The 17,387-nt window shown below is 44.3% G+C and overlaps 1 long non-coding RNA gene across 2 annotated transcripts; it reads left to right on the plus strand.

The window, feature by feature from the left end:
- Positions 1-1,213: 1,213 nt before the first annotated feature.
- LOC134314374 (uncharacterized) lies at positions 1,214-4,124 on the plus strand. 2 transcript variants are annotated; one of them, XR_010012376.1, is made up of 4 exons: positions 1,214-1,441; positions 2,674-2,868; positions 2,957-3,025; positions 3,188-4,124. It is a non-coding gene; the product is annotated as an uncharacterized LOC134314374 (long non-coding RNA). The 2 variants fall into 2 exon arrangements; XR_010012375.1 differs by lacking the exon at positions 1,214-1,441 and having other exon boundaries at positions 1,909-2,868.
- The last annotated feature ends 13,263 nt before the right edge of the window (positions 4,125-17,387 follow it).

Genomic DNA, 17,387 nt, shown 5'->3' on the forward strand with positions numbered 1-17,387 from the left:
AGGACGCAAGAGAGTTCAAGTGAGGTTTAGACTGGGAGTTGGCTCCCGAGTGAACACACAGGACAAAGTCCGGTGTTCGGGTTATATAATAGCCCTTTGTTTTTTGTTATTTACTGTAGGACTCTTATGGTTTGTGTCTAATAGATTTATTTATGCCCAAAATGCCAACATCCAAACAAATATCTGACAAATCAAACCTTTTTACGAACATACATACGAAAACGTTTCAAGGAATCATTTAGATGATTCGATTCTTTTGAACAGTAGTTACAATGAATCAACCTTTGCGAACTGATTTATTTGACTCAAAGTTTAGATTCACAACTGACCCCCAGTTAAAAACAAACAAAACTCCTGAAAATTTAGACCATGCCGTTACTTTAAACTTAAGTGCACAACTCTGCACAACGGGTTACCTGCAGGGGCGATTTATTGCACGGGCTTACCAGGGGCCCCGAATAATTGAGGGCCCCGGATTGGCTGTTTTATATTTTATAAATTATGTTAGTTATTTTGGTTAATAAGAATAGGGAAGCTTACAAAACAATTATTTTGTATATCATTTACACGTTATTCATATTTCTGACTGTTGATTGGCCAGATAAACTCTAACGAGCTGCTGTAATTCTGATCGGTGGTTTCAGTTAAGCAACTTGAACGTTTGAGCAGAGCCTACGGCTGCGTCCGGAATCGCATACTTAGAGAGTATGTACTAGATTGGAGGAAGTATGCACTACTCTGCAGGTAAAAAAGTACATACTTCCAGTACAGAAGTATGCAGTATGCACACAACACTGCTACGCACTACATCCGCCATCTTTCCAACGTCAAGTGATGACGTGGGACGTGATGACGTAATATCACCATGGTTACAGACTCAATACAAACCCCACTCGCCAAACTTTTGGATATTTATCGTGTTTTTGTTATTAATTCGTCTTTAAAATGTTTTATTTTATTTATCTTACTTACACTTGTAAACAGAGGACCGCTATCTTTCTTGTTTCTTATTACGCTTCGAACGCCTACGCAGCTCCAGTTGCATTATGGGATACATTAACGGACCGCAAGTGTGCATCGCTTGCATACTCAAACATGGCTGCCCAATAAGTAGGTCATCCGGGTACTTCTCGCGTACCTCTTTGTATTCGGACATACTAACCGCTCTCGCGTACTCATTTCGCGTACTATTGAGTATGGAAGTATGCAATGGACTACTTGCACAACTACTTCCGCATTTTCTTTAGTGCTGCTCCAGCGTTTCCGGTTTGGCATTTCCGGCATTTCATGGCGGTATTTTTCAGTCGGTGTTTGCAAGAGCTTCCAAAAATGAACATTAACGACATTCATCGGATATGTAAGAAGAGCAGTAAAGCCTCCTCTAGCAAGCTGGAGAAGGGCTTTAAACTGTATGCCTCGTCATACATCCACAACTACGAAGGTAAGGAAACGCTTATCTTATATTTTAGGTTAGCCCGCGAAGTACAGAAAGAAGCTACTTAGCTAGCGTTAGCAAGGGTAACTACATTAGTGTTAGCTGGGTTAGTTTGTCCTGTTGACAAGTGGAAGTATTATGTTGAAACTGCAACTTGGCTGTTGTTCATGATATTTACTTCTAGGCATGTTTTCCATTAAAATTATTACGTTTTATGTCTTTTTTTCACCCTGTTATGCTGTAATGGTCAGTATTGCTAACACAGCTTAACAGCATGAAAACGTTGCTAATTTGTTTACTAACGATGAGGTAACTAGCTCTCTAATGTACAAACTGTACAATTAATTTGTATGTTATTTTTATTTAGTGTCGAATAGGGACAGGCTGTCAGGGGAGGCCAGTGTGAGAGCCTTGTGCTACAGATCCATGAAGAAGAACGAGTCAGCGCACAGTTTACGAGTAGGGAGGAAGAGTAGGGCTAAACCAGGGGTTTCAGACTTCACTCCTGTGTCCACAGCACTGCAGAGTTTAGCATTAACTTCATTTAATGTTCACTTCTTATATAACTGTCTTGTTCTAAAATGGGAAAAAGCTGTTGGCATCCAGGAGCTGAGTTTGACCCTCTATGGCAGTGTTTCTCAGTCATGTTCCTGACCACTCCATACAGTTTTAAATATTCCATGATTCAACGTACCAAGTTTTCAATATACCTAACCTAGAGTTACCAGAAGTAGCATTAAGAGACACTGTTCTAGCAATGAACATATTGGCAATCCAGGATTCCTAAAGTCAGTCTTATGAACGCCATACTTAGCAATTTTTTGTGTTTCCCCCACATGACCAGCCTTTACTTAGGTAATGAGCTGAATCTGGTGGAAAAATATGCAACACATAGGGTTTAATGACTGGGTTGGGATCTCTTTTTGCTCTAAAGTTCAGATGTTCAAATCAGTCTTCACTGTTCTTTGATGTTCTAGGTTCTATATCCAAAACCTATTGCTATAAAATAAATAAGAGGTTCCAGGTTCCATTCTTGGGGTGCTTATGCCATACAAATTTTTTTTCTCTCCATTTTAAAACACTTTACTCAGCCTCACCCACGAGGAACTTAATTTGTTAATTAGTTCAATCAGGTTTTAGATAAGTTAAAACAAAAAATGTGATGTGGGATCACCAGCACTGGTATAGGAACCCATGAATTAAACAAAGTCATTACTAATTTGCTTACCCCCTTACAGATCGGGCTACGTGATTCATCTCCTGTTGTGCTGACACACACATGCAGTTCATGTGTTGCAGGCACTGCCCTATGCAACCACATAGTGGCTTTGCTTTTTCAAACTGCACATTTCTCTCAGCTCAGTGTGCCAGTAGTTCCTCCTGTGCACAGCTGTACTGAAACTGAACAGCGCTGGCACAAACCTCGGACAATTGTAAGTTTATAATAATCACACTTGATAAGCATTCTAATTTAATGCACTGTCTGAACTACATTGCAGCAACGTTTGTCTCTCTTATTAGGGTGTAAAGCCAGGACCAATCAACAACATGATCACCTGTGCCAAATCAAAAGTCTCAAGGAGTAGTTAGGTAAGGTGATTAATTACTTTACAAATCTGCTCATTAGACCTGCAGTTGTACAATTTACCTGCTCTACCACACCTGAAATGTATAAATAGTTATAATTAACTTTAATTTATTATTAACCTGAATGCTTATAGTTTGGGGTATTGTCTGTACTTAAATTTGTAGGAGTGGACTCTACAGGGGCATGGTGGGCCCTTTACCGGATCCATGCATGTTTAGAGTGGCAGAGGCTTATGAAAAATTCAGCCTTGAAGACAAGCCGCTGGTGACCACCATGGGCATGGAACTCAACAAGCCAGCTGTGCAGTGTGCATTTGGTATGGTGCAGGAGGGCAATGTTCTGTCATATCAGCAGCCTGTTTTACCATCACGACACATCACGCTGCATCCTGATGTTCCATCAACCCCACTTCTGCCTCTGAAAGACCACCACCTTGATGCACCCACCTGTGCTTTTGTGTGCACTGAACAGGAGCTTTTTGATATGGCTCACAAAATTGAGGTGTCAACTCGGGAGCAGAGTTCTTGGGCTGAGTGGCATCTGCTCCGCAAGCCTAGAGTAACAAATAATTAATAAATAATAATAATAAATAATAAAAAATAATAAATATTGGAAACAGAATTTGTTTAGACTTAATGTTTTAATGTACAAAAAGTATACAAAATATTTACAGAACCTGGTGTGTCTAAAATATGCTCTTTTACAGTTTAATAAATACATAATTTGTGGACAGAAATGAGAAAATGTAAATATTGAATATTCTGTATACTTATTAAATTATAGGGCGGCACGGTGGGTAGCACTGTCGCCTCACAGCAAGAAGGTCCTGGGTTCGATCCCCAGGCGGGGCGGTCCGGGTCCTTTCTGTGTGGAGTTTGCATGTTCTCCCCGTGTCTGTGTGGGTTTCCTCCGGGTGCTCCGGTTTCCTCCCACAGTCCAAAGACGTGCAAGTGAGGTGAACTGGAGATATAAAATTGTCTGTAACTTTTCAATATAACTTGTGAACTTGTGAAGTGTAAAACATGATATTAAAATCCTAATAAACAAACAAAATTAAATCATATGTTTACTTAATAAAAGATTGTTTGTGTTTTTGTGAAACAGTGCATTGTGTTTTTTATGTAAAGAACCGGTGTGTAATGCAAATTATTTACATGTTTGCTTAATTAAATCAGGAGCTGAATTTAAAGTGTTGAGAAATACAACAGTATAAATTACAGAGGGCATGGGGTCCCTAGGACTGGAGTTGATAACTACTGCTTTATTTTTATTTAACCCATACCTTAACTAGTGCTTTGTTTTGATAGTTTGACAACAGGCATGCCACTGTAAATAACTGGCTAATGTTTATTGTATGGGAAAGGGAAATTAATTAGCCGTGGAGCCTGAGGGCTGTAGCTGTTCCATTAAAAAAAGCAATGGTACTGCACCCTTCGTCAATCTTCTCCGATTATCTGGAATTTTTGGTTCAACCAAGTGGTCTGGTAAGAAATGTCTGCTACAGACCTTCGTATAAGGCGAAATAGTAAAGTGGTCCCGACGGATGTTTATTAGCCACTGCCTCCTGAGTTCATAGCTGGGAAGCTATGAAAACTTCCATTAAACTTCGCCGACGCCGAGCAAAGAGGAACACAAGAGTGCTCTGAATATTTCTTGAGCTGTTTCTGAAAACGTTCCGATATAAAAACTTTACACCGGACACTCATTTTAATCTCACGAAGGTTTTGCATATGCCGATGAATGTAAACAATACTACCGGAAACGATCAAGCCGCACTATTTGAAAACGGAAATGCGTCATAGCCTTGAGTGCAAGTAGTCCATTCCGGACGCAGCAGTAGTGTTGCGACACTCCTTGATCTCGCCGCCACGCGGTCACGTGGTTCATGTAACCCTCCAATAGTTCCAAACAAACCCGGCGCTGTCGTGTTCTCATATGGGACAGGCAGCAGTGAATGAAATATTAAACGGTAAATAATAAAAAATTTTACAATTTCTGGGTATTTTCAACTGCCTTTACATTTACTGCATCTGCTTTAATGTCAGTCTGGTATATGAAGTGGAAGATTGATGTTTATAATGACTTGTTAATAGGTCGTTCTTGTTAACACACAGTACATTATATTAGCATACATTACATAATGCGATATCATTAAGTAGTAGAGACAATATACAGTACAGAGATTAAAGAGACTAATCTCCCTTCACTTTCCTGAGGATTCATAATAATAATAATTTTGGCTAAACACTAAGCCATGTGTCTGGATTCAAGGTTTACCTGCACTGAATGAACAGATTCATAAACACACTACCGTACCTTTAACATTATAGTGCAGGTACATGAAATAGCATTAATTCATCTCTTATTTCATGAGTGATTAATAATTGATTCCTACATGTAATACATTAATAAATTCATTATGAATATGCACAAGTTCATTTTGTCTAAGTGGTGGACAAGGTACACAAACCATGTAGTTGAGTTAAAGTAGAGATATCCAAGGTAAAATATTACTCCAGTAAAAGTAGTAGTAAAAGTAAAAATACTCTTTACCTCCACTTGGGTAAAAGTACTAAAGTATTTACCTTCAAATGTACTTAAATATGAAAGTAAAAGTAGCATGATTTATTATGACTAATGTTTTATTATCATTTTTGTAACGACTCTTGATTAATCAACTCATTTTAGGTGAAAAGACTCATGTGTCATTAATTTAGCTTAACTGACATTATTTTTTTTTTAAACAAAGCAACAAACAGCTGAAAACGTTTGCTAAGTAGTGGAAATTAATGTGGCTCTATGGGATGTTTGGAACTTTTCAGAACTCCACAACCCGGAAGCTGCGCAAAAAAAATGTCCCGCCCCCGTTACAACGGTTCCCTATGGGAGTGTCGCCACTCTGTTCTCTCTATTTTTTTTCAATTCAATTCAATTCAATTCAAAGAGCTTTATTAGCATGACTGTTGAAGAAGTTACAGTATTGCTAAAGCATTGGAAAGATGTTTATATAATTATACAAAACTAAATAACTTTAGGAAAAATATTAAATTTTAGATAATAATAAAACAGACGCACAAAAAGGAAATTAGAATAAAATCAGATGTAGAAAAATAAAGATTAAACTAGCTCTGCGTTAGAGCTAGTATGTGAGTGACATTCATCTCAGCCAATCAGAATGCAGCAGCAGGTTTATACAGGTGCGTTCGGTTGTTCTGCAGTTAGTTTTGTATATGAGACTCGCCTTATGGTCCCAGCATTGAAGTTCGGGTTCTGGAGCTAGGCAGTCTAAAGTGTTGTAACTAGGGCTGTCGCGCTAACCGCAATTTTGAAATATCGCGGTATAGACCAGCCAACCGCAGGGCATGCCAAGCAACCGCAACACCGCGATATTCACGTTTTTTCTTTCTTTCTTCTCTTTTTTTTTATTGTTGCAGGGTCCATCTTGTTTTATACGCTTACATTCGTGCGTAATAAATGTTAAATAAATTCACATTTTCCCGCAACCTGTTCTCATGCGTTGCTGCTGAGTGTCAGGCTTTGTGTTTTAAAATGTAAACAATCGCAACAGGAATTATAGGCAAGTTTATTAATGATTAAATTGAGTTCACACTCAATAATATACTTGTAATTTAGACGACATTTAAACAGCCTTGGCGTACTAAAACACTTAATTGACGGTTAATATGGCATTGCAGCCTGCAGATTCTCTCTTGCTGGCTTGCTGGAATTATTTAAATGCATTTTTTCGTTGAATAAAAATTTATTGAAACGAATAATAACTTGAAATGTAGTATATATTGTTATATTAATTATACCTACTAAATAGATGGTTAATAGTGGCGCGATAACCAGGCTAGACTTTCTCTGATCTCTAAAGTCGCATGCAGGTACAGTACATCTACAGTGTATTAATGCAACGAGCACCATCAGAGAGGGTTTTAGTGCCGAGGGGAACATCACTACCCCACTCAGATCCTCTCTAAAACACATCAGGTGAACATGTTGGTTCGTCTAGCGCGCATGATAACGCAGGTTTAAACTCTTACAGACTTTATTCTTTATTCTATTTTTTTACCATATTTTGATTAGATGTGCATTTAAAATATTTAGCCTAAACACTTTTTTTTTGTTTCACAGTGTATATCTAGCCTAAGCTAGAAGCTTATTTAAACCTTTTTTTTATAGAGAAAAGACACGCATCCCTGCTCTGTTCTGTATTTAACAATAAACACGCATTTCATTGGTCTTAAAGCTGTCCTATCTTTGTCATTATAAAGCAATAATATACCGAATCATAGCCTAACAATAAAGCTTGTTTATATAGCTCTAAAATCCAGATAAATTAAGTAATAAAAAAAAAAAAAAAAAAATGGCGATATAACCGCATACCGCGATATTGAGACAGGCTGAACACCGCAAGGGGAAATTCTGTCACCGCGACAGCCCTAGTTGTAACGCTCACTGAAGTCCTGACTAAACAGTTAAAGTGACTTTACCCTGTCGTGTGCCTTTATTCCCACACCTCCACCACCACACAGCAAAAGACCCATGCATCCATACCGGACAGCGGCTAGGTAAGCCGACCCTCTACAGTAGCAAGTGGCTAATGCTAGCGGTAAAGTGAAAACATGATAGCGAAAATGAAAACACGACAATATTTTCGTTAAGTAAAATATAAAAATAACTAAAAGACAATGAAATATCAGAATACATGTAATCACAATACACAGTGAGTGCACAGTAGGGCTGCAACGATTAGTCGACCTAATCGATAACATCGACTATAAAAATTTGTCGACGTGGAATTTCATTGTCGACTAGTCGTTATTGATGCAATACACTAAAGGGACTGCAGGGGGCGCAGCATCGCTTCCATGGCGCAGCGAGGAGTTTATGAAGACAGAGAGGCAAAGATAAAGAGACTGAAACTTTCTAAAGTATTTCAGCCAAAATAACCCAAAGAAACGAGCTGAACGCAGATACTACAAAGCAGAGTTGTGGTTTCACGCCAGCACTCCGGTGAAACGCCTTGCAGCCGTGATGACCAGCATTATTACGGTAAGTTTTTACACCGCTTTGTGCTTTAACCAACGTAGTTAATGTTTGTTAATGCTAGAGTACTTGTCAGAAAACTATCTAAGAGATCGCTATTTTTCAGGTTTGTTTGCTAGCTAACTCATTAAGTGCAATAGTTAATCAGTCATTTGTATGAGTAACGTTATATAACTTAACATAGCCTAACGTTACCCCGTCTCGTCTTCCATATTTTTTGCTCTCGTTAATGAGAGCATTCATTCTAAATAATAAACCTAGTTAGCTCAGCAGATAATTCAGTTATGGTTTAGTTGGCATAGCCAGTACACTATTTGTAATAAACTATGATACATAGCCTTCAGTTTGTGATCATTAATACAGCTTTCTCTTTTGTGCTTTCTATTAATAGCACTAAGCAATGGAGTGTGGATGAGAAGAGAAGAGGTTCATGCACCCCTCAGATGGCTGAGATCTTCACAGACAGCATTCACATGTTTCTCAACCACATGTTATAAGGAGAAGCGGAGGACCCAAGAATGCAGAGAAATATATATATTTATTTGTTATAAACAATATATATTTTATAAAACACAAAATTGGAAAAGGATAACAAAAAACAAATCGGGAGAACCCCGATTGAAGCCGCAGGCGCCGCAGGCAACTGAAAAAGACAAAAATGAAAAATATATAAATAAACACAATACCGCGAGTCACGAACCCGGATCGCCGGCGTGCGAGGCGTTCGTGTACTCACAGAGCTATCTACTAGCTGGAGAAACGGGGGAAGTCTCGCGCTTAAAAGGCGCAGAGAACAAACGGTCCCAAAACACGGAGAAGAGAAACCAAAACCGAAACCGGCAAGAGTTTCGGAGTTTCTCGGACCAGCGCTGTCACCAGCTTCGCACCGCTGAGCTGGGAGGAAACCGATCTGCTAAGGGGAAAAATAGAGAACACAAAAAGGTTACTGCGCGGATCCGAACCGACGCTGACAGCGCCACCAACAAACGCTTAGCCCACTAGGCTAAGCTGGCACTGAAGGGTCCGCCTAATTTAGCGGATAAGATCTCTTCGCTGTACCCGCGGCTAGGCTAACGTTAGCCACCAGCTAACGGATACAGAGGAGATCTGGCAAAAGCGAGGAACAGAACAGCAGCGCGAGGACTGCGCGGGGTCGCACCGATCTTTCCCTACCTGGAAAAGAAAACCCTATTTACCTCTGTCTTTCAACATACACACCCGACCATTCTAGTTATGCCCGGGGATACCGAACTGACCCTGAAAAAAGGGGTGCGACTGCACAGCCATGCGTGTGAAAACAAGAGAGAAGGTGCGACGCCTACAGCTATGCGAGGCTCACTTAAATAGCGCGAGTGCAGCTGCAGGTCGTTGCACTAATTAGGCAGCCTCCTATTTAAAGCTTTGCTGTTCTGTGCTCTGTAACACCTGCGACGCTGGGAGCTGGTGGTGCGTTCACCAGACGCCGCAGGTACCCTAACAGAACCCCCTCCTCTAGGGACAGCTCCTGAGGTCCCAAGATCCGCTGCCTGGTTCCGTCGGAACTCGCGGATCAGTTCCGGGTCCAGGATATGACGAGCCGGTACCCACGAACGTTCCTCGGGGCCAAAACCCTCCCAATCCACCAGGTATTGGGTGCTACCCTGCACTCTCCTGCTATCCAGGAGGCGGCGCACCGTGAATGCAGGGGCACCCTGGATGATACGAGGGGCGGGAGGTTGGGGAGGAAGTATAGCTCCCTCGCACGCAAATGGGCGAAGTTGGGAGACGTGGAAGGTTGGATGCGCCTTCATCCTGGGAGGTAGCTCCAACCCATATGTCACCGGGTTTATCCGTCTTACCACCTTGAACGGGCCAATATACCTCGGCGCCAGCTTATGAGGGGTACCTTTGACGGGGAGATCCCTCGTCGACAGGAGGACTCGTTGGCCCGGCCGGAACGTAAGAGCCGGCTGCCGTCTGCGGTCAGCATTGCGCTTCATGGTGCGCTGGGAGGCCAGAAGAGCCTCTCTTGCTTTCCGCCAGGCGGCACGGCAGCGATGGATATGTTGCTGCACAGTTGGGACCGCAACCTCTTGTTCCTGATCAGGAAACAGCGGAGGCGGGTATCCAAACTGTGCCTCAAACGGTGACATACCAAGTGCGGCGTGGTGCAGGGTATTGTGGGCAAATTCAGCCCACAACAGTTTATCCGCCCAAGTGGCTGGATTCCCTGCAGTTAAGCACCGAAGCATCTTGCCTAGGTCTTGAATGACCCGCTCTGACTGCCCGTTGGACTCAGGATGGTATCCTGAGGATAAACTAGCCGTCGCCCCGAGGAGTTGACAGAAGGCTCGCCAGCACTGACTCACAAACTGCGGGCCCCGATCCGACACAATGTCGGATGGGACCCCATGTGCTCTCACCACATGTTGCAGTATCGCCTGAGCGGTAGTCATGGCAGACGGGAGCTTGGGCAGCGGAACAAAGAGGCAAGACTTGGTGAACCGGTCAACAATCACCAGTACTACCGTGAATCCCCTGGATCTTGGCAAACCTGTCACAAAATCCAGTGCCAGATGGGACCATGGTCTGGAGGGCACTGGCAATGGATGGAGTAGTCCCCGTGGACGCTCTCTAGTGCTTTTATTTGTAGCACAGACAGCGCAGGTGCGGACAAAGTCCTTCACCTGACTCTCCATCCCCGGCCACCAAAACCTTCGGCGTAGCAACACCAGGGTCTTAAAGACTCCTGGGTGAGCCGCAAATGGGGACGCATGGGCCCATTCAAACACCTGCCGGCGAACTGTTGTTGGAACAAACAGTCGGTCAGGCGGACCTCCACCTGGGTCGGGCTCCACAACCTGAGCGTCCCGGACAACCTTGAATATGCCCCATGTGACCGGGGCAGCAATCTGACTCGCAGGGATGATGGGATCAGGCTCGGTTTCAGGTCTGGTCGGCTCCCACTGCCTGGATAAGGCATCCGGCTTACCGTTTTTCGACCCTGGTCTATAAGACAGAGTGAACTGGAAACGACCAAAAAAAAGGGACCAGTGAGCCTGACGAGAATTCATCCTCTTCGCTTGCTGGATAAACGACAGATTTTTATGGTCTGTCCAGACAAGGAAGGGATGTTTCGCCCCCTCAAGCCAATGTCGCCACTCATCCAGCGCTAGCTTGATGGCCAGAAGCTCCTTGTCTCCTACCGGGTAGTTACGCTCGGCAGGAGTTAAACGGTGCGAAAAGAAGGCGCAAGGGTGGAGCTTCTTTTCTGGGCCCACTCTCTGGGAAAGCACTGCCCCAACCCCGACATCAGAGGCGTCCACTTCTACAATGAAAGGTTCCTCTGGATCGGGCAACTGCAACACGGGAGCAGTGGTAAGGAGAGCTTTCAGCCTTTTGAAGGCTTGTTGGGCTTGCACCGTCCATTTAAACGGACCCTTCCCAGTAAGGACCGTTAAAGGAGCGGCGACCGTACTAAAGTTCCGTACGAAACGCCTGAAAAAGTTTGCAAAGCCCAAAAACCTTTGCACCTGGCGTACGGAACAGGGAGTTGGCCAATCCTCCACTGATTTGATTTTAGCCGGATCCATTCGGAGGGCGCCCTGAGAAACAATAAACCCCAAAAATGAAATAGTTGGGGCATGGAAAACGGACTTCTCCAGCTTGACAAACAAATGGTGGTCGAGCAGAAGCTGGAGAATCCGGCGGACGTGCCTCACGTGTTCCTCGATGGACCGGCTAAAAATTAGGATATCGTCTAGATAAACGTAGACGTATCTATCAAGGGCCTCTCGCAGAGCCTCATTGATGAAGCGTTGGAAGACTGCAGGGGCATTCATTAACCCAAAGGGCATCACTAGATATTCATAGTGTCCCGTGGGCGTAATGAACGCAGTCTTCCATTCATCCCCTCGCCTGATCCGAATCAGGTTATACGCGCTGCGTAAATCAAGCTTCGAAAAAATGGAAGCTCGCTGAAGGGCTTCGAAAGCCGTGGCCATCAGCGGCAGCGGATACCGATCCTTGATCGTTATGGCGTTCAGACCCCGATAGTCAATGCAAGGGCGCAAGGTCCCGTCCTTCTTCCCAACAAAGAAGAACCCAGCCCCAGCTGGGGAGGACGAAGGACGAATGAAGCCCTGTTGGAGCGCTTCCCTAACGTACTCCTCCATGGCGGTCTTCTCGGGTCCCGACAGGGAGAAAAGACGCCCCCTAGGAGAAGATGTACCGGGGAGCAGATTTATAGCACAATCAAAGGGTCTGTGGGGGGGCAAGTCCCACGCCCGGGACTTGCTAAAAACCTCATGAAGATCATGGTAAACAGGTGGTACCCGGGCCAGATCAGGGGCTATCGCGTCAGGCGATGGCGATGCCGGCGAGAGGCTAGCTGGCAACAAGCATGCATCCTGGCACCGCGTTCCCCAGGCAAAGATTGACCCAGTTACCCAGTCAATTTGGGGATTGTGCCTCCTAAGCCACGAGTGCCCTAGAACCACCTGGAGCTGAGGGACCTGAGTCACCAAGAAGGTGATCCGCTCCTCGTGGTTCCCCAGACGCATTGTAAGAGGAGGCGTCTGGTGGGTGATGGGACTACCGGCCACCGCTCGGTCGTCCACAGCGTGAACCGTGATGGGTACTCGTAGCCGTCGGAGCTCAATCCCCAAACTGCGCACCAGGCAGCGATCGATGAAACTTTCGACCGCGCCCGAATCAATACAAACCTTGAGCTCCACGTTCCCCGAACCCCAATGCAATGACACGGTAAGAAACAAACCATGATCAGGGATGTTGGATCGGCTCACCCTCGACTCCCTGCCTTGAGAGTGGCCTACTCGTTTAACCGAGCACGGGCCCTCAGGGCGGAGTCGGGAGATGGTGGTGTGGCCGCCCTAGCTGATCCCAATTGCATGGGTTCAGGGTCCTGGTCCCGCAACGGCGGTCGGGGTGCGCCCTGGAACCGACCAAAGGGTGGATGCAACCCTCGCTCCCGAGCCCGCTGTCGGAGCCTGGTGTCAATGGTGGTTGCAAGGAGGTAAAAGGCCTTAAGCGAAGTGGGGAGCTCACGAGTGGCCAACTCGTCCTTAATTTTTTCCCCCAGCCCGTGATGGAAAATTGCAATTAATGCGCCCTCATCCCACCCACATTCAGCCGCTAGAGTGCGAAACTCTATTACAAAGTCAGCTACCGAGCGCCCCCCTTGGGACAGCTCGAGTAACCGAGGGCCCGCCTCTCTTCCACCCGTAGGGTGGAAAAAAGTGTCCTTAAGAGCCTCCGTGAAGGCGCGCTCTGAAGAACACTCGGGTGCACTCTGCTCCCAGAGGGCAGTGGCCCACTCTAGGGCTTTACCTGTGAGGAGTGAGATTATGAACGCAACTTTGGAGCGCTCAGATGGAAATCTAGAGGGTTGCAATTCGAATGTCAGGGAACATTGCAGGAGGAAACCCCCGGCATTTCTTTGCCTCCCCTGAAAAATGTTCAGGGGGTGGGATGGGGGTCTCTACCCCGGCTGATGCCCCAGAATGAACAGGGGCCTGGGTCTGGCTGTTTGAACTGGCGCCCAGCGTAGGCAGCAGCTGGGCGATCTCAGACAAACGCTGAGCCAGCTCATTGAGAGCCAGCTCGTGTCTCCCTAACGTTATCCCCTGGTGACGTAGGACGTCGGATACAGGGGGGATCTCTGCTGGGTCCATGATTGGTCGCACCTTACTGTTATAAGGAGAAGCGGAGGACCCAAGAATGCAGAGAAATATATATATTTATTTGTTATAAACAATATATATTTTATAAAACACAAAATTGGAAAAGGATAACAAAAAACAAATCGGGAGAACCCCGATTGAAGCCGCAGGCGCCGCAGGCAACTGAAAAAGACAAAAATGAAAAATATATAAATAAACACAATACCGCGAGTCACGAACCCGGATCCCCGGCGTGCAAGGCGTTCGTGTACTCACAGAGCTATCTACTAGCTGGAGAAAAGGGGGAAGTCTCGCGCTTAAAAGGCGCAGAGAACAAACGGTCCCAAAACACGGAGAAGAGAAACCAAAACCGAAACCGGCAAGAGTTTCGGAGTTTCTCGGACCAGCGCTGTCACCAGCTTCGCACCGCTGAGCTGGGAGGAAACCGATCTGCTAAGGGGAAAAATAGAGAACACAAAAAGGTTACTGCACGGATCCGAACCGACGCTGACAGCGCCACCAACAAACGCTTAGCCCACTAGGCTAAGCTGGCACTGAAGGGTCCGCCTAATTTAGCGGATAAGATCTCTTCGCTGTACCGGCGGCTAGGCTAACGTTAGCCACCAGCTAACGGATACAGAGGAGATCTGGCAAAAGCGAGGAACAGAACAGCAGCGCGAGGACTGCGCGGGGTCGCACCGATCTTTCCCTACCTGGAAAAGAAAACCCTATTTACCTCTGTCTTTCAACATACACACCCGACCATTCTAGTAATGCCCGGGGATACCGAACTGACCCTGAAAAAAGGGGTGCGACTGCACAGCCATGCGTGTGAAAACAAGAGAGAAGGTGCGACGCCTACAGCTATGCGAGGCTCACTTAAATAGCGCGAGTGCAGCTGCAGGTCGTTGCACTAATTAGGCAGCCTCCTATTTAAAGCTTTGCTGTTCTGTGCTCTGTAACACCTGCGACGCTGGGAGCTGGTGGTGCGTTCACCAGACGCCGCAGGTACCCTAACACATGTTATATATGTTTTTGACTTCCAGAGTGATAACTTCTGAAACATAACAGTTTCTAATGCTGTCCAAAGCTTTCTTATTTCATTGAATTTTTTTTATTGTGATTGTGTATTAATGTTTCAAATATATTTAATTAAACTATCAAGCTTAAGTTTCATATTCATGTTTCATGGGTCATTATTTTAATTTGATATTGGAACTTAAATAACATAACAGGGTTTTATGTTAAGCCAGAGATGGAGGGTATGACATAAATAATCGCTGACTAGTCGACTAATCGAAAAAATAATCGTCAGATTAGTCGACTACTAAAATAATCGTTAGTTGCAGCCCTGGTGCACAGCAAGGAATGTATGTATATATACAGTGCCTTGCAAAAGTATTCAGCCCCCTTGAACTTTTCAACCTTTTGCCACATTTCAGGCTTCAAACATAACGATATGAAATTGTAATTTTTTGTGAAGAATCAACAACAAGTGGGACACAATCGTGAAGTAGAACGAAATGTATTGGATATTTTAAACTTTTTTTAGAAATAAAAAACTAAAAAGTGGGGCGTGCAATATTATTCAGCCCCTTTACTTTCAGTGCAGCAAACTCACTCCAGAAGTTCAGTGAGGATCTCTGAATGATCCAATGTTGACCTAAATGACTGATGGTGATAAATAGAATCCACCTGTGTGTAATCAAGTCTCCGTATAAATGCACCTGCTCTGTGACAGTCTCAGAGTTCTGTTTAAAGCGCAGAGAGCATCATGAAGACCAAGGAACACACCAGGCAGGTCCGAGATACTGTTGTGGAGAAGTTTAAAGCCGGATTTGGATACAGAAAGATTTTCCAAGCTTTAAACATCTCAAGGAGCACTGTGCAAGCGATCATATTGAAATGGAAGGAGTATCAGACCACTGCAAATCTACCAAGACCCGGCCGTCCCTCTAAACTTTCAGCTCAAACAAGGAGAAGACTGATCAGAGATGCAGCCAAGAGGCCCATGATCACTCTGAATGAACTGCAGAGATCTACAGCTGAGGTGGGAGACTCTGTCCATAGGACAACAATCAGTCGTACACTGCACAAATCTGGCCTTTATGGAAGAGTGGCAAGAAGAAAGCCATTTCTCAAAGATATCTATAAAAAGTCACCTGGGAGACACACCAAACATGTGGAAGAAGGTGCTCTGGTCAGATGAAACCAAAATCGAACTTTTTGGCCACAATGCAAAACGTTATGTTTGGCGTAAAAGCAACACAGCTCATCACCCTGAACACACCATCCCCACTGTCAAACATGGTGGTGGCAGCATCATGGTTTGGGCCTGCTTTTCTTCAGCAGGGACAGGGAAGATGGTTAAAATTGATGGGAAGATGGATGGAGCCAAATACAGGACCATTCTGGAAGAAAACCTGTTGCAGTCTGCAAAAGACCTGAGACTGGGACGGAGATTTATCTTCCAACAAGACAATGATCCAAAACATAAAGCAAAATCTACAATGGAATGGTTCACAAATAAACGTATCCAGGTGTTAGAATGGCCAAGTCAAAGTCCAGACCTGAATCCCATCGAGAATCTGTGGAAAGAGCTGAAAACTGCTGTTCACAAACGCTCTCCATCCAACCTCACTGAGCTCGAGCTGTTTTGCAAGGAAGAATGGGCAAAAATTTCTGTCTCTCGATGTGCAAAACTGATAGAGACATACCCCAAGTGACTTGCAGCTGTAATCGCAGCAAAAGGTGGCGCTACAAAGTATTAACGCAAGGGGGCTGAATAATATTGCACGCCCCACTTTTCAGTTTTTATTTCTAAAAAAAGTTTAAAATATCCAATAAATTTCGTTCCACTTCACGATTGTGTCCCACTTGTTGTTGATTCTTCACAAAAAATTACAATTTCATATCGTTATGTTTGAAGCCTGAAATGTGGCAAAAGGTTGAAAAGTTCAAGGGGGCTGAATACTTTTGCAAGGCACTGTATATACTGTATATTGTATATATATGTATATTGTATATATATATATTTTTTGCACTGGGGCCCATGAGCTCCTAGTTACGACACTGAACTCTGTTGTCTTGCGTTGTGTACTGATATAATGAAAACTATACGTGGGGGCCCACAACCAGCCGTAGCCCCTGGGCCCACAGGCAGGTTAAATTGCCTCTGGTTACCTGTTAATGTTTACTTGTTCCTAACACCAGTAGGTGGAAATATCTGAAGAAAACGATACTACAGTTTATCACAAGTCTGAGAAAACACCCTCAAAACCACATAACCACGGCTTATTCATTTCTCCAGCTAGTCACGTTAGAAACTTTACTAGAAACCTGTCATATTTTAACTACTCACAAATGCAAACATGTTGGGCTCCAGCATTATTGCGAGTTGGTAGTGTAGTTAACTTTTTTACTATCTGTGCCTCAAGACTTCCAAAATATGCACACAAACCTGTCTAAAAATATGCATGTAAAAATACATTAATGTGTAGTTAATGTACTTTATAACCACTGGGTGTCACTGTAGGCCACCACATGATAAACTGGGACCCGCGCGTTTATAGTGACTGCATACAGTTCAAGTGACTTATAAGGGACTAGGGACATACATGTACAGCTATGGCAAAAAAATATTTAAGGATTT

The sequence above is a fragment of the Trichomycterus rosablanca genome, chromosome 5 (genome assembly GCF_030014385.1).
Source record: "Trichomycterus rosablanca isolate fTriRos1 chromosome 5, fTriRos1.hap1, whole genome shotgun sequence".
Classification (NCBI taxonomy): domain Eukaryota; kingdom Metazoa; phylum Chordata; class Actinopteri; order Siluriformes; family Trichomycteridae; genus Trichomycterus; species Trichomycterus rosablanca.